This window comes from Mesoplodon bidens (assembly GCF_964165515.1).
Source record: "Mesoplodon bidens genome assembly, chromosome: 20".
NCBI classification, from domain to species: domain Eukaryota; kingdom Metazoa; phylum Chordata; class Mammalia; order Artiodactyla; family Ziphiidae; genus Mesoplodon; species Mesoplodon bidens.
The window spans coordinates 21,498,749-21,514,840 of NC_138181.1; the positions used below are offsets into that span (position 1 = coordinate 21,498,749).

At 39.1% G+C, this 16,092-nt stretch overlaps 1 long non-coding RNA gene across 1 annotated transcript; it reads right to left on the reverse strand.

The window, feature by feature from the left end:
* Nucleotides 1–1,450: 1,450 nt before the first annotated feature.
* Nucleotides 1,451–15,982, reverse strand: LOC308608135. Its single transcript, XR_014014095.1, has 5 exons — nt 15,872–15,982; nt 14,778–14,863; nt 2,795–2,957; nt 2,338–2,378; nt 1,451–1,766 (listed from the first exon to the last, which is right to left on the reverse strand). It is a non-coding gene; the product is annotated as an uncharacterized lncRNA (long non-coding RNA).
* Nucleotides 15,983–16,092: the final 110 nt, after the last annotated feature.

Consider the following 16,092-nt stretch of genomic DNA (forward strand, 5'->3'; position numbering starts at 1 on the left):
TCATGTTGCCCTCAATCTGGACAAGACGATAAATCTCCCAGTATCTTGAACATCAGTGGTTGATGTGGAAGAACGAAAGAGGACGTGCTGAATTGTGCGTTTGCCTGTAAAGCTCCTGCCAAAAATAACATCCATTCACTTCCACACACATTTCATTGGCTAAAGTAAATCCTCAACATCAAGGGAATGGAGTATGCAGTTCTACCATCTGCTTAGAAAAGAATCTAAAATATTTGGTAGACTGAACTCATGACTATTACAGGGTTGCTTTTTGTGGGGGGAAAAAACGGAAAGTTCTCTTGGGAATGAAGATTTCTGAGGCACGATGCTGTCCTATTTCTGGCCCAGGTCTTACGTACACATACATTCTCTTTATTATTGTTCTTTAGGGTACACATGCGTTTCTTACACTGTGTTGTATGTATGCTATATTTCACAATAAAAATAAATAATGAGATATAGGATAGAACTTAAATATATAACCTGGAAATTAAAAAATGGAAAACTGAACGGTTGATTTTATTAGTTTGGCATCCTTATTTTTCCATCCTTATCTATGTTACTAAAATGTCAACCAGTGCATCAAAAATTATCTAAACATCTCTTAAAAACTGGAATGTTAATGTTTGGGAATACTGACAATATTTATTTCCAAAGCCCAACTACATATTAAAATTTGTTAAATTCTTCTCTATTAATCAAACCTCTTGCTTTACCGTCACCAACCTTCCATTGCAAAAATGCGGAAAAAGACAAAGAGATGTAAAATAGGAGAAGAACAAAAGGAAAATAAGGAACAATTTAAGATGCCCAATATCCAACTACTGTGAGTTTCTGAAAGAAAAAGAAGAAATTATAAGAGGAAATTACCAAAGAAATTATAGAGAAGTGTCCCCAGAATGCAAGAATATTAATCTTTAGGTTAAAATGGTATGAGTGAAGAAGGGCCCATATCAAGTGATATAACTTTAACGTTTCCTCGACATCAGGATAAAGAAAATATAGCAAAACCTTTCAGAGAGAAAAAGAGTAAGAAAAGTAAGTTTATAGGTATTGCATACGTGTGGAAGCAAAAATTCTGAATAAAATTATAGCAAATTGAATATAACACAATATTCTCAAGAATCAACCAAAGAATGATTTATCCCAGAAATGCAAAGATGCCTCAATCTTTTTAAAGGAATATATGGTTCCATTTTATTATTTTTATTTTTTTAAATATTTATTTATTTATTTGGCTGTGCCAGGTCTTCTTTGCTGCATGTGGGATCTTTAGTTGTGGTATGCAGGATCTCGTTCCCGGACCAGGGATCGAACCTGGGCACCCTGCATTGGGAGCGCAGAGTCTTAACCAGTGGACCACCAGAGAAGTCCCAAAGATGCTTCAATATTAATTACAGCTATCAATGTAATTTACTTAGAATAAGAAAAAGATGATCTTAATAGAGAACAATCATTTATTAATTTAAATATCTGCTTTAGAATGATTAGGATTTCTCCAGGAAACAAACTCTGAGAAGCAGACTTGTGAGCAGGAGTTTACTGAGGAGTCCTTTCAAATACATACCCTAAGTAAGTGCAAGAATCAGGACTGGGCAGAGGGAGCAGTTGAATTGCAGTGTAGTTGTGAAAGACTCCACAGCTACTCCTCTGGGAAGATCTGGAAGTGGGATGGCCACTCGGAATTGAGTCAAGGGTCAAGGTTTTGTAGTACGATACTCAGCAGTCATAAATGATGAGTTGGCACCCCTTGGCCGAAATCATTCCTGGAGAGGGAATTAACTGTTTGCCATCAGCCAATACTTCAGCAGCTGAGGAAATAATTGGTTTAGTTCTAAAGGTGGCATTCCACTACTTTCCAACCCTTTTTTCACTCATATAGTGAGTTCATCTTATCTGGGAACAGCTCTTTGGGATAATGGTTGGTCTCTTCCTATGGGGAAACTAAGAAGAGGAAGGTTAGTAAGACAAACTACAATCACTACTCCAACTGGTCTCCAGGGTCGGTGTCTTATTGGGGTCCCAGAATGGATTCCAGTTGCTAGAAGTTTGGACGTTTGGCAGTGGCACTTGTAGTAGCCTTGGTGAGCAAGCTGGTACTGTTGAGCCCATGCCTAGCCTCCAGCTATGTCACTACACTGTGGCCACCCCACTTAAGAGTGATTTGCCAACACTGGCCATGACTGATGACAGAGGCTGGCTGACATCAGTTGGCCGAGTCATTTTGTCTGTTGAATTATTAAATGCTTCTTTTGTGCTGGATGCTCACTGGTGAGTGTTCACATGCAATATAACAGGACCTTCACCCTCTGTGCTTACCTTTATAAATCTATTTACCTGTCAGTTGTGCAGTTCATATAGTTCTGTCTTGTCACAGACTGGGGTTGAAAGGAATGGAGAATATATTGGAAGGGGCAAATGAAAGACATCCAGCACAATTCATCCCTTTTTCTTTTGGCATCCACTTTAAACATTTCTCCAGAGAAAAATGTATGTCCTTAATACAAAGGACACACAAAGTTCTAAAAGTGCCATGGAATGTGAAATACTAGCTACTACCAGAAATAGGAGAGAAAAGAACAAATGACCATGAACATAGATACTGTCATCCTCATTTCATTACTAGTCATGAGGTCTAAGTTGGAAATCACAGGTGCCTTCTTCTACCATAATTTATGTGCCCCTAACCTTTGACTACACCCCACTGAAAGACATTATTTATCTGGTGGAGTTACCCAGTTCTTACGCCTACAGGGTCTGAGTCTTGGTTATCCTCCTGCACTTTCCCACTCACCTGAACTGTTGATCAGGGCAGTCCTGAGGGGAGCCTCCATGAATCATGAATCACTTGTGTTCCTGAGATTGTCCGTCTCTTCTCCACTGTGTTGTAGCAGGACATTTTTTCCCTTGGAAATCAGGATCAGCTACTTCAGGTAACACAATTATCCCCTCTCTGCCTGTGAGATCAAAAGAAATATGAGTGAACACAAACTATCAGAGTGCAGTCTCACCTTCCAATTTAGTGAAATCATGATGATGTGTCCTGGTGGAAGTAGTCCTTTTGTGAGTACAGAAATCTGAATACCCAGAGAGCCCATACTAATGGAGACGGGGAGCTAAAATCCTTCTAATGGGTAACGATTTTAATAGTGAGAGAAATCACTCCCAGTTCTACTTGTTGGCTCTTAAACACATGCATCCCATCCATGGCAGATGTCTGTGCACCATATATTGCCCACTGATGTGAGGCTTATAGTAGTACATCTTTTTGATTGATATCCCAATCTTGTGGACTGTTGAATATGCTTTCAACCATGTTATGGTGATGAAAGATGTGCTAAGACCTATGAATTCTCTGTGCCATCTTTGCATTGCTATAACATATGTCTCTTGATCAAAGGGTATTTTGTATGGAATACCATGGCAATTGATGAGGCATTCTGTAATTCCATATATGGTAGTCCTAGAAGATGAATTGTGGATAGAGATGAATATGTTTCTGAATATATGTCTGCTTCTGTGTGTATGTACAGGGTGAGGTGAAATAGCTGCCTCTTGTTTTGTGGAAATTTGCATTATTGTCACAAATATTGGCTCTTTTCCTCGTAAGAGGATTATATTCCAGTGCTCTTTGCTTTTGTGATTTTTCCATTTGCCTTGTAAATGGTATATGGAGTATATTTTCCTGCCCCCATTGCTGAGGTTAGTCTTGTGAATTGTTTCGGTCAAAAGAAAATGAGTGGATGTAATTTATGGCATTTGCACATGCAGAATAGAGACTTTTAGTGAATTATGTCATTGATTTGTTTCAGCCTCTTCTGATTTTGCCCTGTCACAGGAGCAGGATATTCCAAATTGGAGTTGTTCCTTCACCATGGGTCCCAGATTAGAACAATGAGATAGAAGCCAAATGGAGCAGACCCATAGCCAACACAAGTAACACAAACAAGAAAGTTTTTGCTGCTATTACTAGTATTTTAAGCCCCTGGTAGGTTGAAATTGATTTTTACTGTAACAGAATCTATCTAGTACACATGATATAAGGGATCGAAGCTAATCATTGTGTCACCAGGTGGCCAGTTAGTACCCCAGGGAATGAAACTTCACTGGGAGTGAAACATTGGCATTTACTTTGGGCAGGTTGAGCATAATAGCAGTAGCCAAATAAACCTGGGAGAGGAAGTAGCTCTTGTTCAATCCATGCATAGCCCTCATCCCACTGACAATATCCACTTTGTAAATAGGCCCCTTGAGGAAGCACCTGGATGGCTGACAGGCACAGGGAAGTTCACAGGCTCCATATCATTCATAGTGCAGCCCACTGGTAGGCATTTATAGGCGTCAGAAATATTTTTACACTCTTTGCTTGTTTCGAGAGGTCCACACCTCAGCTCCAAATTTCTTGTTGCTAGTCTTCTAATTTTGTTCTTTCCAAGTCCCTCATTAGCCAGCTGACCCATTAGCCATTGCTATGATCAGCACAGATCTGTATCCCGTTCTCTCTCCTTGTATATGAAGTGATGTTCCCCCACACTGCAGAAGTCTGCGGACTAGAGGGACATCCCTGCTCTGTGGCCTTCTAAGGACATTCCTAATGGGATCATAATGCAGCAACTGTCCAATTCTGATGATTTCTTGAATATGATGCATATTACTCTAAGCAAATCCATACATTTCTTTCTTTGTCAAACAGGGTGATAAAAGATTGTGGTTTGCTCAGGACACTCTTGACTTATACCCGCTGTCCCATCCCATCTTAATTATTAATAGTGCCACTTTTTGCTCTTAAAAGTGCCCTCGTTTGGTTGTTAGCTATGTATGGTCACATAAATCATAGATGTCGTTTAAGAGAGAGAGGTGGTAAAGCAGTGAAAACATGTGCAGCTGAGCCTAATTCTTCTGCAGCTTGTGTGTATGTACATTCCAGACCTGTTCAGGTCCAGTCTCATAAATTCCTTTTCCATTACACAGTGGTGTACTACTGTACTCATCCAATTTTATGATTCAGTAGGTCAGCCACATCCTGTTAATGATGCGCAGACAGGGATGCATGATTACTTGTGATCCCATGGTCCAATATTTTGTTTCTACAAGCGACCAGTACCAGATCACAGGGTGCTTTTTGAATGGAGAGTTAGTTACTGAAAGGGCCAGGACCTACTCTCAAACTGTAGGGGTCTGTGCTGATTCTCCTGTTGAGGCTTTCCAAGGGCTCCTTAGAGCATCTCTGTCTGCGATCAACACTTCTGATACTATGAGCTCTGCTGACTGAATCTAAATTTCAGGGCATCTTTTCCCCACTGCAAAGTCTTTTCTTATTGTAGGTACATTCAAAACTGGCAGATTTATGGGTTATCCAGTAATGGGTTAGAGAAGCACACATCAATATGATAGTTGCTGTCTCAAAATCCAGAGAGTCCCAACAACCATTGAGCTTCTTTCTCACCGTGGGCAGTGTAAGGTATAGCAACTTGCTTTCACTTTAAAGAGGATATTCTGAGATATTCTCTATGCTGAGGAAACACCATGGAAACTTCCCTGAGGTGACGAATCCCTGAAATTCTGCAAGATTTAGCTGTATCTTACTATAGCATTTTGAAGGCTTATTAATTTCTCACCATCAGATTCAATTAGAATACTGTCATCAATATAGAATAACAGTAATGAGATACCAGCATAGGCAAGAGATCTTTCAACTTTATTATGACATAGCCTGAAGTCAGAGGAGTAAGGGTATAGATGTCATTGCTGCTGAAGGTAAAAATGCTTCAGGTTAATTTTTTTAATAGGAGTGGGAATGCACACACGAGACTGTGTTGATTGACCATAGTAAAGGCACTAACTTCAGCAACTGAACTGTGATTGTCATCACCACTGATTAATTTTGTGATAATCTGTAGTTTTTCTCTGTGAGCTCACTCTCTTTTTCACTGGTTAACAGGCAATTAATGAGGATGTGGTAGGAATTGCTATCCCTACATATTTGAAATATGTGTAGTTGGTACTAGTCTCTGCAAATGTCCCAGATTGACTTGGCTTTTTATTTACCCTCTTGGCAGGAGTGGGAATATCCAAGGGCTTTCACTTGGCCTTTTCTGTCATAATAACCTTCACTGTACAGATCATAGAACCTGTGTAAGTATTCTGCCAGTAACTAAGTATATCTATCCCCACTAAATGGCCAGACATTGGGAAAATAATCACAAGATGTGTCTGCCATAAGTTCCCTACTGCACTTGAATCAGGTTTCTCCACTAGCCCTAGAATTTTCCACTTTAATACAAAAAACATTTCTAGGCCACCAATCTGTTTCACTCCTGGTAACTTCATGATCAGTTAACCATTGGCACAGACCTCTGTCTCTCAAAAATAAGATTATCACCCAACTCGGTGGCTTATTATTCTCGATGCACTCACATGATCTATGACAGATCAACATTGCCACCTGCTCTGTGCACCTCTAGGACCCTGTTATCCCTGTTGAGATGATGGAGTCCAATTTTATTGCAGAATCCCTCATTGTTAGCTCTGGCTTACTGGAAACAACCCTTACAGAGCTTTACATGGTGGTGCTCCTCTCACCAATACGTTTCTTAACAGGTTAACAAATGGAATCTCCTTTGGGCAATTGTAGAGAAGATTTTTATAGGTAGATGAGCATTTTACACATAACAGAGTCAATCTAACATTCACTCTAAACTGATGAGGTTCTGGTATTTCATCCCTAATGACTGTAGGCTACTGTTGTGTTCACCTGTCAGTCAGCCAAGATATTAAGAGGATGGCAAGGTAGGTTCAGGGGAATGTGGAAGTTTAAAGATCTGCTACTGACTCCATTCCCAGGCACTCAATTCAATACTGTAAATCTATCAATAGATTCATCCCTGTCAGTGTTCATATTTTGTCCTTTCTGGCTTAATATCTAGGGTCCACTCATAAAGTGTTTCCCAAACTGCTGCCAATGGAAATTAGTGACATCCTATAACATATTTAGAGTACAAACTACCTCCTCTTGAGGCATGCCATGAACTTCCCAGTCTAGTCGATGAATATCTAACTTTTCATGGACTTGAAGGCAAAAAGGTGAGGTGGGGGTATGCCCGGAGATGACTCAGCCACCTCTTCTGAGGAAACAGCATGAGAACCATTTTAACCTGTAATGTATTAATAGAAAACATACAGTGTATTCATAGAAAATTTGAGGCATAGTAAGACCAAGAGATCAGGAAATGACTGACGTTGAAAAGATAGTTTATTACTCGTCGTTCTAGTAGGAGGGGGCATGCTGTGCCACGGGGGTCCATATGGGGAAGACCCAGGGTCAGTTAGGAGGCAGAGGGAGAGAGGGAACTGCAGGCAAGAGCTGTTACTGTGGTTTCTGTGGGGGAGAAAAAAGGGTAAGGAAGGATGAGCAGGCTTAGGATTGGCTACTTGGAATGATTTCAGCGGGCTCTGGGGTATAGGGACTATACCCTAGTTTTCTGGTACCTGGACCTGGAGTATGTTACAGACCAGGGTCCTTAATCAATAGAATTTGATCAGAGGCCAGACAAGAAATTGAGGCAAGGCTTTATTGGGGCCCCTGCTGCAGCAGGGAGAGCGAGAACAAGCAACAGGTTCCCTTGCTCGCTCGCTCCCTGAGGGGCTGCGAGCTGGTTCCTTACATGGGGGGAGGGGAGGGGTGTGTCCAGGGGTCCGGCCAGAGGGGGGGCTTGGGTGGTCTGCCCACCCCTTGGTGGCGGCGTGTGCAGGGGGCGCGCGCAGTGCCCTGCTTCTGCTCCCAGCTCCTCAGAAGTGACAGCTGGGGTTTTTGGTCTTTTTGTATCTTCTCTCCAGCATTTGCCCCAATTACTCATGCACGCAGTTCTTTTTAGTCCCTTATAGTTTCTTTGTATTTTGTAGTTTGAGGAGAGGTTTGTCCAGGTGCAAGCAATGCTGCACTGCAGCAAAGGGTCCCAGGTCCCAGGCCTCTCAATTAGGGAAGGTGGATAGCGGCCCAGGGTGCGAGAGCCCAGTAAAGGAGATGGTTAGCGGTGCGGCCTCTGGGTCAGTTAGTTTGTGTTTGAAAAGCACACTCCTGTTTGAGTTGTTTATTGTTTCTAAGAACTGGCTAGCCCTGAGAGGGCAGTCACTCCAGGGTCAGCAAGACGCCAGATGTCAAGGCATCAGGATACAGAAAATAAAAGGATCACCATCACATTTTTTTTTTCCTGCAGAGGGATGCTGGTTCCGTGTGTGTGTGTGTGTGTGTGTGTGTATTGGGTTGTTGCACAATGGAGGGGGGATATGTCTGCTGGCAAAGGTGGATTCAGGGCAATTTAGCTGTTCAGCTGTTTCCAATATACTGGAAAATATATTTTCCCAAGATTTGATATTTAAATGGTGCTGTAATTGAACAGCTTTTAGTGTATATGTGCTGCAGCTATAGGAGATGAGAGCCTCTTCACAATGGCCCTAAAGATTTTTGGATTTGTTTTCTCAGTTCTTAGTTGGACATTCAAGGACTTCAGTTTGTCCTTTGCACTATTTATGCTTTCTAGGCTAGTGAGAGAAAGCCAACTGACTCCACAGTCTTTATAATCATGATTGTTACCATAGTTACCAAGTACATTAGCCACTTGACCTCCATCCGCACAACATCCCTCATCGCACGCTACCAGTGGGGATAATCTGAGTTATCATGAGACCACCACATGCTACAGAATTAGTATTGGTCCATTACCCCCAGCAAAGAGATTATTTCTTCTCTTCTCCAACATATAAGCTCAATCATGGAATCTTGTTTTGATACGATTCTACAACCCTAAATGGTGGAAAACCCAAGTTTCCTAAAGCTACTCCAAAAGCCAATTACTCTGTTAGTCAGTGTCCCAGCTGGAAAAAGATGGAACATTCACAGTGGGTAACTAAGGAAAGTTTAATAAATGGATGTTGTACCAAAGTGTGGGCACCGTATAAAGAAACCGTCAAGGGATATTGCAGTACCCTGAAGCTAGCAAAAGTGGCTAGCCTCCAATATCACTAACTAAAATGGCAAGCAGGGAAAGCAGTTATCTAGACTCAGGGTGGGTAGATGCATTGCGTGGACCCTCTGACAGAACTGGTCTCCCTATTGGAGTAACGCAGCTGTCTGACAGTGACCCTGAAGCAAGCGAGTCTGTAAAATAAAAACAGAACCTTAATTTCTTTTTCTTCTCTCATTTTCTGCCAGAACTTCCCAGTGGTTGAACTCAAACGGAAGCCTCAGAAGGTAAGAGCACGAAGATACAGTTCACATAGGTCAGCTTCCAGTGATCCAGGAAGAAAAGTCTAGAGGGTGGATCTGGCAGGGCAAACACAAAATAGCCAGCCCAGGGACCCGCGTGAGAGGAGAAAAGCTAGAGCTAGCTCTAACATCTTGATCTTTTTCTTCTAAGCCCCTAATGGGTTCCTTCCTCTTTCTGTAGATGCAATGGTGTTAAACATTAGTTGTTGACTTGGTTCTTTTCTATCTAAGTCAGTCAGTTCTTCTTCCATCCCTAAGCATATTCCAGGTCAGAGGGCAGATGTTTTTTCGAAGGTTAGGAATGAACATTTTCCTCTCTTTCCTACTTTTCTGTATAAGATACGTAATGATCTGCATTTCTAAAACAATAGTAATATGCAAGAAGCATTGCTCCCTTAACATATAAATGCTTCATTTTGACCTAAACATATGAAGATGAAAAAGGAAAAATGTAATCAGGTGGAAAGGTTACAGTGGCATTTTCTGCCCAGAAAATAATTTCATATTCTGCGATCAGATGCAGGCTTTATATCTTCTTAGCTTTATTGACTAGGTAATTTAAAAAATTTCTGAGTCTCAGTTTCTCCATAATTAAAATGAGGGCTATAATACCTAACCTGAACAAAAATTGTTATTATTAGAGATAAAATAGATAATGCTCCTGGCACAGTTTCTGGTACATATTAGAACTGGAGTAATTGCAAAAGATTATTAATAGTATCAGACATAGAAGTAAAAGAGAAAATATTGATTTAGGTGTCTAAAAGATGAATGAAAATGCTTGAAGAAATTTAGAAATTCTCAAAATAGCTTTGATAACTCTTAGAATCCTAACAAAATAGATTTATTTGTATACCTGCATTCTGATTGGAAATGTGTAGCCACCAGCCACGTGTGTGTACTGAGACACAGCTCTTTTCTTTTTTCTTTTTAAAAATTAGAAGCATCCCCACAAATTTCCATAAAGGAATTAAACCCCTGTGAGCCAAACAGTTGAGAAATGTGTGTGGTCCAATATATCAGCCACTTTGGGCCTTAACAAAGTGAATTGAAAAAAAAAAAAAAAACCCCAATGATTAATGGGAAGCGAAGATACAGGCTGGACTGCATTTATTACAAAGCAGGGATAACCATTAGATTAAAGCCGTTTACATTTTGAATTTCAGCAGTCCCTAAAATCAGCTTATATGCAAAGCTGCTTATGCTAAAATGAGCTTAATTTCTGGTTGTAAACAGTTCTGCTGAACATAAAATTTCAGGCTTTGTGAGGATCCCTTGTTCAATTCGGATTAGCTTAGGAAAATCTTCAGTTATATTAAAACCTTGTATGGTGAATTTATTCCTGCAAACTTATACCAACAATTTTCTAGTGCATTTTTTCCTACTGGTACAACTTTTCCACCAGCATACTAGAATGCTAAGGTAAGGAACTAGTTATTTAATGGGCAAAACACATTTGTTTTGTGTTATATGGTATATATTTTTACTATTTGAAATGAGTACATTTATAATATTTCTGTTACTTTTATTTAGACTCATAATACAACTCATAACACCTCCTTCAAGAATTATAGGATATACTAAATACTTTTGAAAATACATAGGAAAAATCACTTACTAGTTTGGGCTCTCCATCCTCCATTCTCCTTTATTTTCGGTAACACTTTCTGAATTGCTTCTCAGGCATTCACCCTGTCCCCATGCAGTCCATGTAACTCAATGGAAGCTGAACTTATCCTCAGATCTTTCTTCCAAGGTAGTCAGCACATCCCTTCAAGGTAGTCAGTTCATGGTTTTTTGTTGGAGATGGATTCATGGTTCCATTAAAGTCAGTGAGATATGAGTATATATTCTTGAGATAGGCTTCTTGGGAACAAGCATTTGTGAGTTTTCAACAAACGTCATTGGGAGAGAATCATTTTATTAGCTGGAATTAAATGAGGATGCCTGTAGCTTTGGAAGCTGCTGGCAGCCATTCTGTGACTGTGAGGGTTTTCAACCTTAGCATGAAGCAGATATAATGGAAGACAGAGAAGTTGAACACATTGCAGTCTTTGAAGATATTCAAGCTTGACTGAAGTCTTCCCAACTTGTGGACATATTCCAGTTTTAGGTATATGTACTGAAAATTGCCACCATTTTTTAGCTCATATATGTATACCATTTTATTATTTAGGTCTGTTGGTTGCAATGGAGAAATTTCTAACAAATATTTATCCATTTTAATACCGTTTTACTTTGCATATTCAGTCACCATTTCCAAGCCTTCCAATGTGCCATTATGAAGGCTCCAAACATACTGCATCCCTTCTATGTGTATATGGAATTCAGAGCAAATTTTTTCCACTTTCAAAGTTTTCATAGAAAATTGTCTTGATTTGATTTAGATATATGAATGCATTTTAGTTTCAAAATGGACTTTGTGTTTTTGCTACTCTAATTAGAATTGGCAGCTAGCTTAAGCAAAAATGCGAATAATACTTGATTCATGCATATACAATTTTATATATAATATACATATATAAAGTAACACATAGTAATATGTAAAAGAATAATGTATACACATTTGGAAAATTATTTTTATTTGGGTAAGATCAGAAAGATTGTGCAGATTTCTCATGTTATTTCAAGTCATTATTTAAATACATTTCATAAAGCTATAGCTGTCATAGATAGGGATTTCTCTGATGGATCTGGGCGAAGTGAATTGAAAACCTTCTGGAAAGAATTTAGCATCCTAGGTGCCATTAGGAACATCTGTGATTTGTGGGAAGAGGTCAAAATGTAAATACTAACAGGAATTTGGAAGAAGTTGATTCCAGCCCTCTTGAGAGGTTCAAGAATTCAGTGGAGGAAGTAACTGCGAATGTGGTGGAAATTGCAAGAGAACTAGAATTAGAAGTGGAGCCTGAAGATGGAGCTGAATTGCTGCAATCTCATGATAAAACTTGAATGGATGAGGAGCTGCTGCTTATGGATGAGCAAAGAAAGTGTTTTTTTTGAGAAGGAATCTACTCCTGGTGAGGATGCCGTGAAGGTTGTGAAAATGACAACAAAGGATTTAGAATATTACATAAACTTTGTTAATAAAGCAGAAGCAGGGTTTGAGAAGATTGACTCCAATTTTGAAAGAAGTTCTGTGGGTGAAATGCTGTAAAGCAGCATTGCCTGCTACAGAGAAATTGCTCATGAAAGGCAGAGTCGATCAGTGTGATGAACTTCATCACTGTCTTATTATAAGAAATTGTCACGGCCACCCCAGCCTTCAGCAGCCACCACCCTGATCAGTCAGCAGCATCAGCATCGAGGCAAGACCCTCCGTCAGCAGAAGACTATGACTCGCTGAAGACTCAGATGATGCTTAGCATTTTTTAGCAATAAAGTATTTCAAAATTAAGGTATGTACATTTTTTTAGGTATAGTGCTGTTGCACACTTAATAGACTACAGTGTAGTGTACAGTATAGTGTATAGTGTGACATAATTTTTATATATACTGGGAAACCAAAAAAAATTGTGTACCTGACTTTATTGTGATATTCTTGCTTTATTGTAGTCTGGACAATATCTCCAAGGTACGCCTGTATGGAGGTATGCCATACCCAAGGTATGTTTCTTCTAATAGCTAAGACATAAAAGAGTCTTTGAAAAGTGAGAGTGTGTCCTGAAATATTTATTAAAAAGCACGGTTAAATTCCAAGTTGAAACTCTTTGGAGTGCAAACACACACACACACACACAAATGAAACTCAAAAAGCTGCCAGGAACCACTGAAATAGAGCAGTTACTGATGTTTGAGATAATGGTACCTTAAAGGAGTTAACATGCAAATCAGACTACAGAATATTTTTCCCCCATTGGAAGTAACTGTTTTCCCATTACTTTCACTTAAAAAGTCTTTAAAAACAACCTGTCAGAATATTGGATGTATTTTTCTCATTATTATTATTATTATTTTTAAAGAGTAGGCAGGTCTTTATTAATTAAAAGGTTGAAGCCAGGGAAGATTTTGAGCTGAGATGGAACATCCTCAGAGCCTTGGACTAAGAAGATGAATTTGCCTGCAGTGAGGAGGGTGAGTTGCAGGGGGATGAGACCCCTTTTCCCATCCTTCCTCTCTCTCCATCTGTCTCCTCCTCATCTTCACAGGCTTCCCCACCTGACCACAGCTTCTCCCTCTCTCCCTTCCATGAATCTCCCCCTCCTTCCTTCAGTTTTCCTTCTCTGCACCCACTTTCCGTGAACATCTTCTCATTACCTTTTAAATAGACAATTTCTGTCCAAACACAAGTGTTTCCAAAGCCACTAATGAGCAAACTGTTAACTAAACAATAGGATGGGGATACACAGGGTTTGGTGTATGAAAGGTTCTTTAATTAGTCAGAAAGGACAGAGTTATGATTGTCTCCTTCCCTCTATTGTTTTCTTAGTGGATGTGCATACAGTGGGCTTTCTGTATCCACAGGTTCTGCTTCTGTAGATTCAACCAGCCATGGATCAAAAATATTTGGAAAAAAATTCCAGAAAGTTCCAAAAAGCAAAACTTGAATTTGTGTTGTAACAACTGTTTACATAGTGTTTACATTGTATTTACAATGATTTATGTAGCATTTACATTTTATTAGGTATTGTCGGTAATCTAGAGATGATTTAAAGTATACTGGAGGATTTGTGTAGATTATATGCAAATATTATGCCATTTTATACAAGGGACTTGAACATCCTAGGATTTTGGTCCTTAGATACCTACGGATGGCTGTACATACTGCTAGAATACAATTTGAATCTTGGACAGTTGGAGCAGTTGTCAACTATGGACGATAGGGTTAGATTAATGATTTTTGTTATTATTTCGCAGAAACACAACCACTGCCTTAGATAAATTATATATTGTAAATTCCTCTACTTCCTTAGGAAAAGACAGTTGAAATCTACATGTGGTCTACATAATGACCCGTTTCAGAAGTTACAGCTCTCAAACACCCTTTTTCTCTGAATGAAACATTCAAAATCTGAAAAGAAACACTTTTTTGACTTCCCCTTTTGATTATTTTCTTATTTTTGTTTGTTACTATTGTACATATAAAAAGATTTAAGAGCTAATTTAGATATAGTCAACCAAGTGAAATATGAAACAATTTCACTGTTTTGACTGAATTAAATAAAGAGTTTGAGACTGATGTGGTAAGTTTAAGATGACAAAATGATTGATTGTATACCGTCGTAGACAAAGAGTGTTCTTCAGCTTTCCAGTTAAGCTTTGATATTCACATCAACATTGGCATTCCCACCATGGGCAGTGGCAACGCTACAGATTCTGTAAGTAACTTTGTGGGCTGTGCATATGGAAGCCAGAATAGTAAATAGGGTCGATGCTGTAGGATGACTGCAATTAAGAAACTGGTTTGTGAGTATACATGTTGTAACTTTCAGGGGGTCCCCCAGATTAACTTCAGAACCCTTCAGAGTGGAGAATTTCATTCAATGATAATTCTGACTTATTAAAGACATACCATATTATAGCCAGTATGAAAGGCTATGATGTCAGGATCACTGCCATAAGAGGTTCTTGTTTCTTTTCAGAAGAAAATTTGAAGGACTGCAGAGAAAACAAGCACAAGGAAGTCCTGGTCTGAGAAAATGGAGTCATTAGTTTTTCTTTAATTTGCAGGTAATTTAATCTGTAGTCATTTCTTTGTTATAGTCCTGGTTTAACAAACTGTGTTCTCTATGCCAAAATACAAAATTATTTAACAGTTCCTTGGGACAGATGCAAAACCTCTAGACTTGTTTCCAAGGAAGAAGACCTAAATACAAGAGAACTTATATAGAGTCAGTTTGAGCCCTCAGCTGCATAGATGTTTAAATGAAAAAAACACTCTGAGTTAAATTGGGAGTAGTGACAACTTACAGATACATAAAGTGAGCTGTTTCAATGTGCATGTCAGAGTTTGGGTGAGGTCTGAGGATATCAATAGAGATAACATTTATTAGAATAAATTAAATATAATAAATTAGAGTAATTGAGATAAATTTTAGCCTACAAACATATAAACTGTTGTTCTCTATAAGCATTTAATTTGGTTGCCTTGACCATTTGTAGTGGCAGGAGAAAGCTTCCAGGACATAAATTTATGGATAACTGCCAAAAAGTAGAGCGATACTAATGGGCCATGCCATTTTGCCTCCCCTTTCTTTATAAATGACAAATAAAAATTGTATATATTTAAGGTATATAATGTCACATTTTAATTTATGTATATATACATTGTGAAATAATTACCACAATCAGGCTAATTAACAAATACATCACCACACAGAGTTACCATTTTCTGTTTGTGTATGGTGAGGGCACTTAAAATATACTCTGGTAGCAGAGTTTAAGTGTGTAATACAGTAGATAACTGTAGTCCCCAGGCTGTACACTAGGTCTCCAGAACTTACTGCAAAGTGAGATTTTGTCCACTTTGCTCAACATCATCCCATTCCTCCCACCACCCAGCCCCTGGCAACCACCATTCTACCCTCTGCCTCCGTGGGTCCAACTTTTTCACATTCCACATGTAAATGAGATCATGCAGTATTTGTCTTTCTGTGTCTGGCTTACTTCATTTAGTGTAATGCCCTCCAGGTTCATCCATGTTGTCACAAACGGCAGGATGTCTTTGGCTAAAGGCTGAACAATATTCTGATTGATACAGTAATCACACTTTATCCATTCATCTGTGGATGATATTTTTGTGTGCTGAAACTTCCACTCGGTTCTTATTTCTTTTATTGCCCTAGGAAAACAAATTTGTTTTAAGCACTTTGTAGTTACTCACTGAA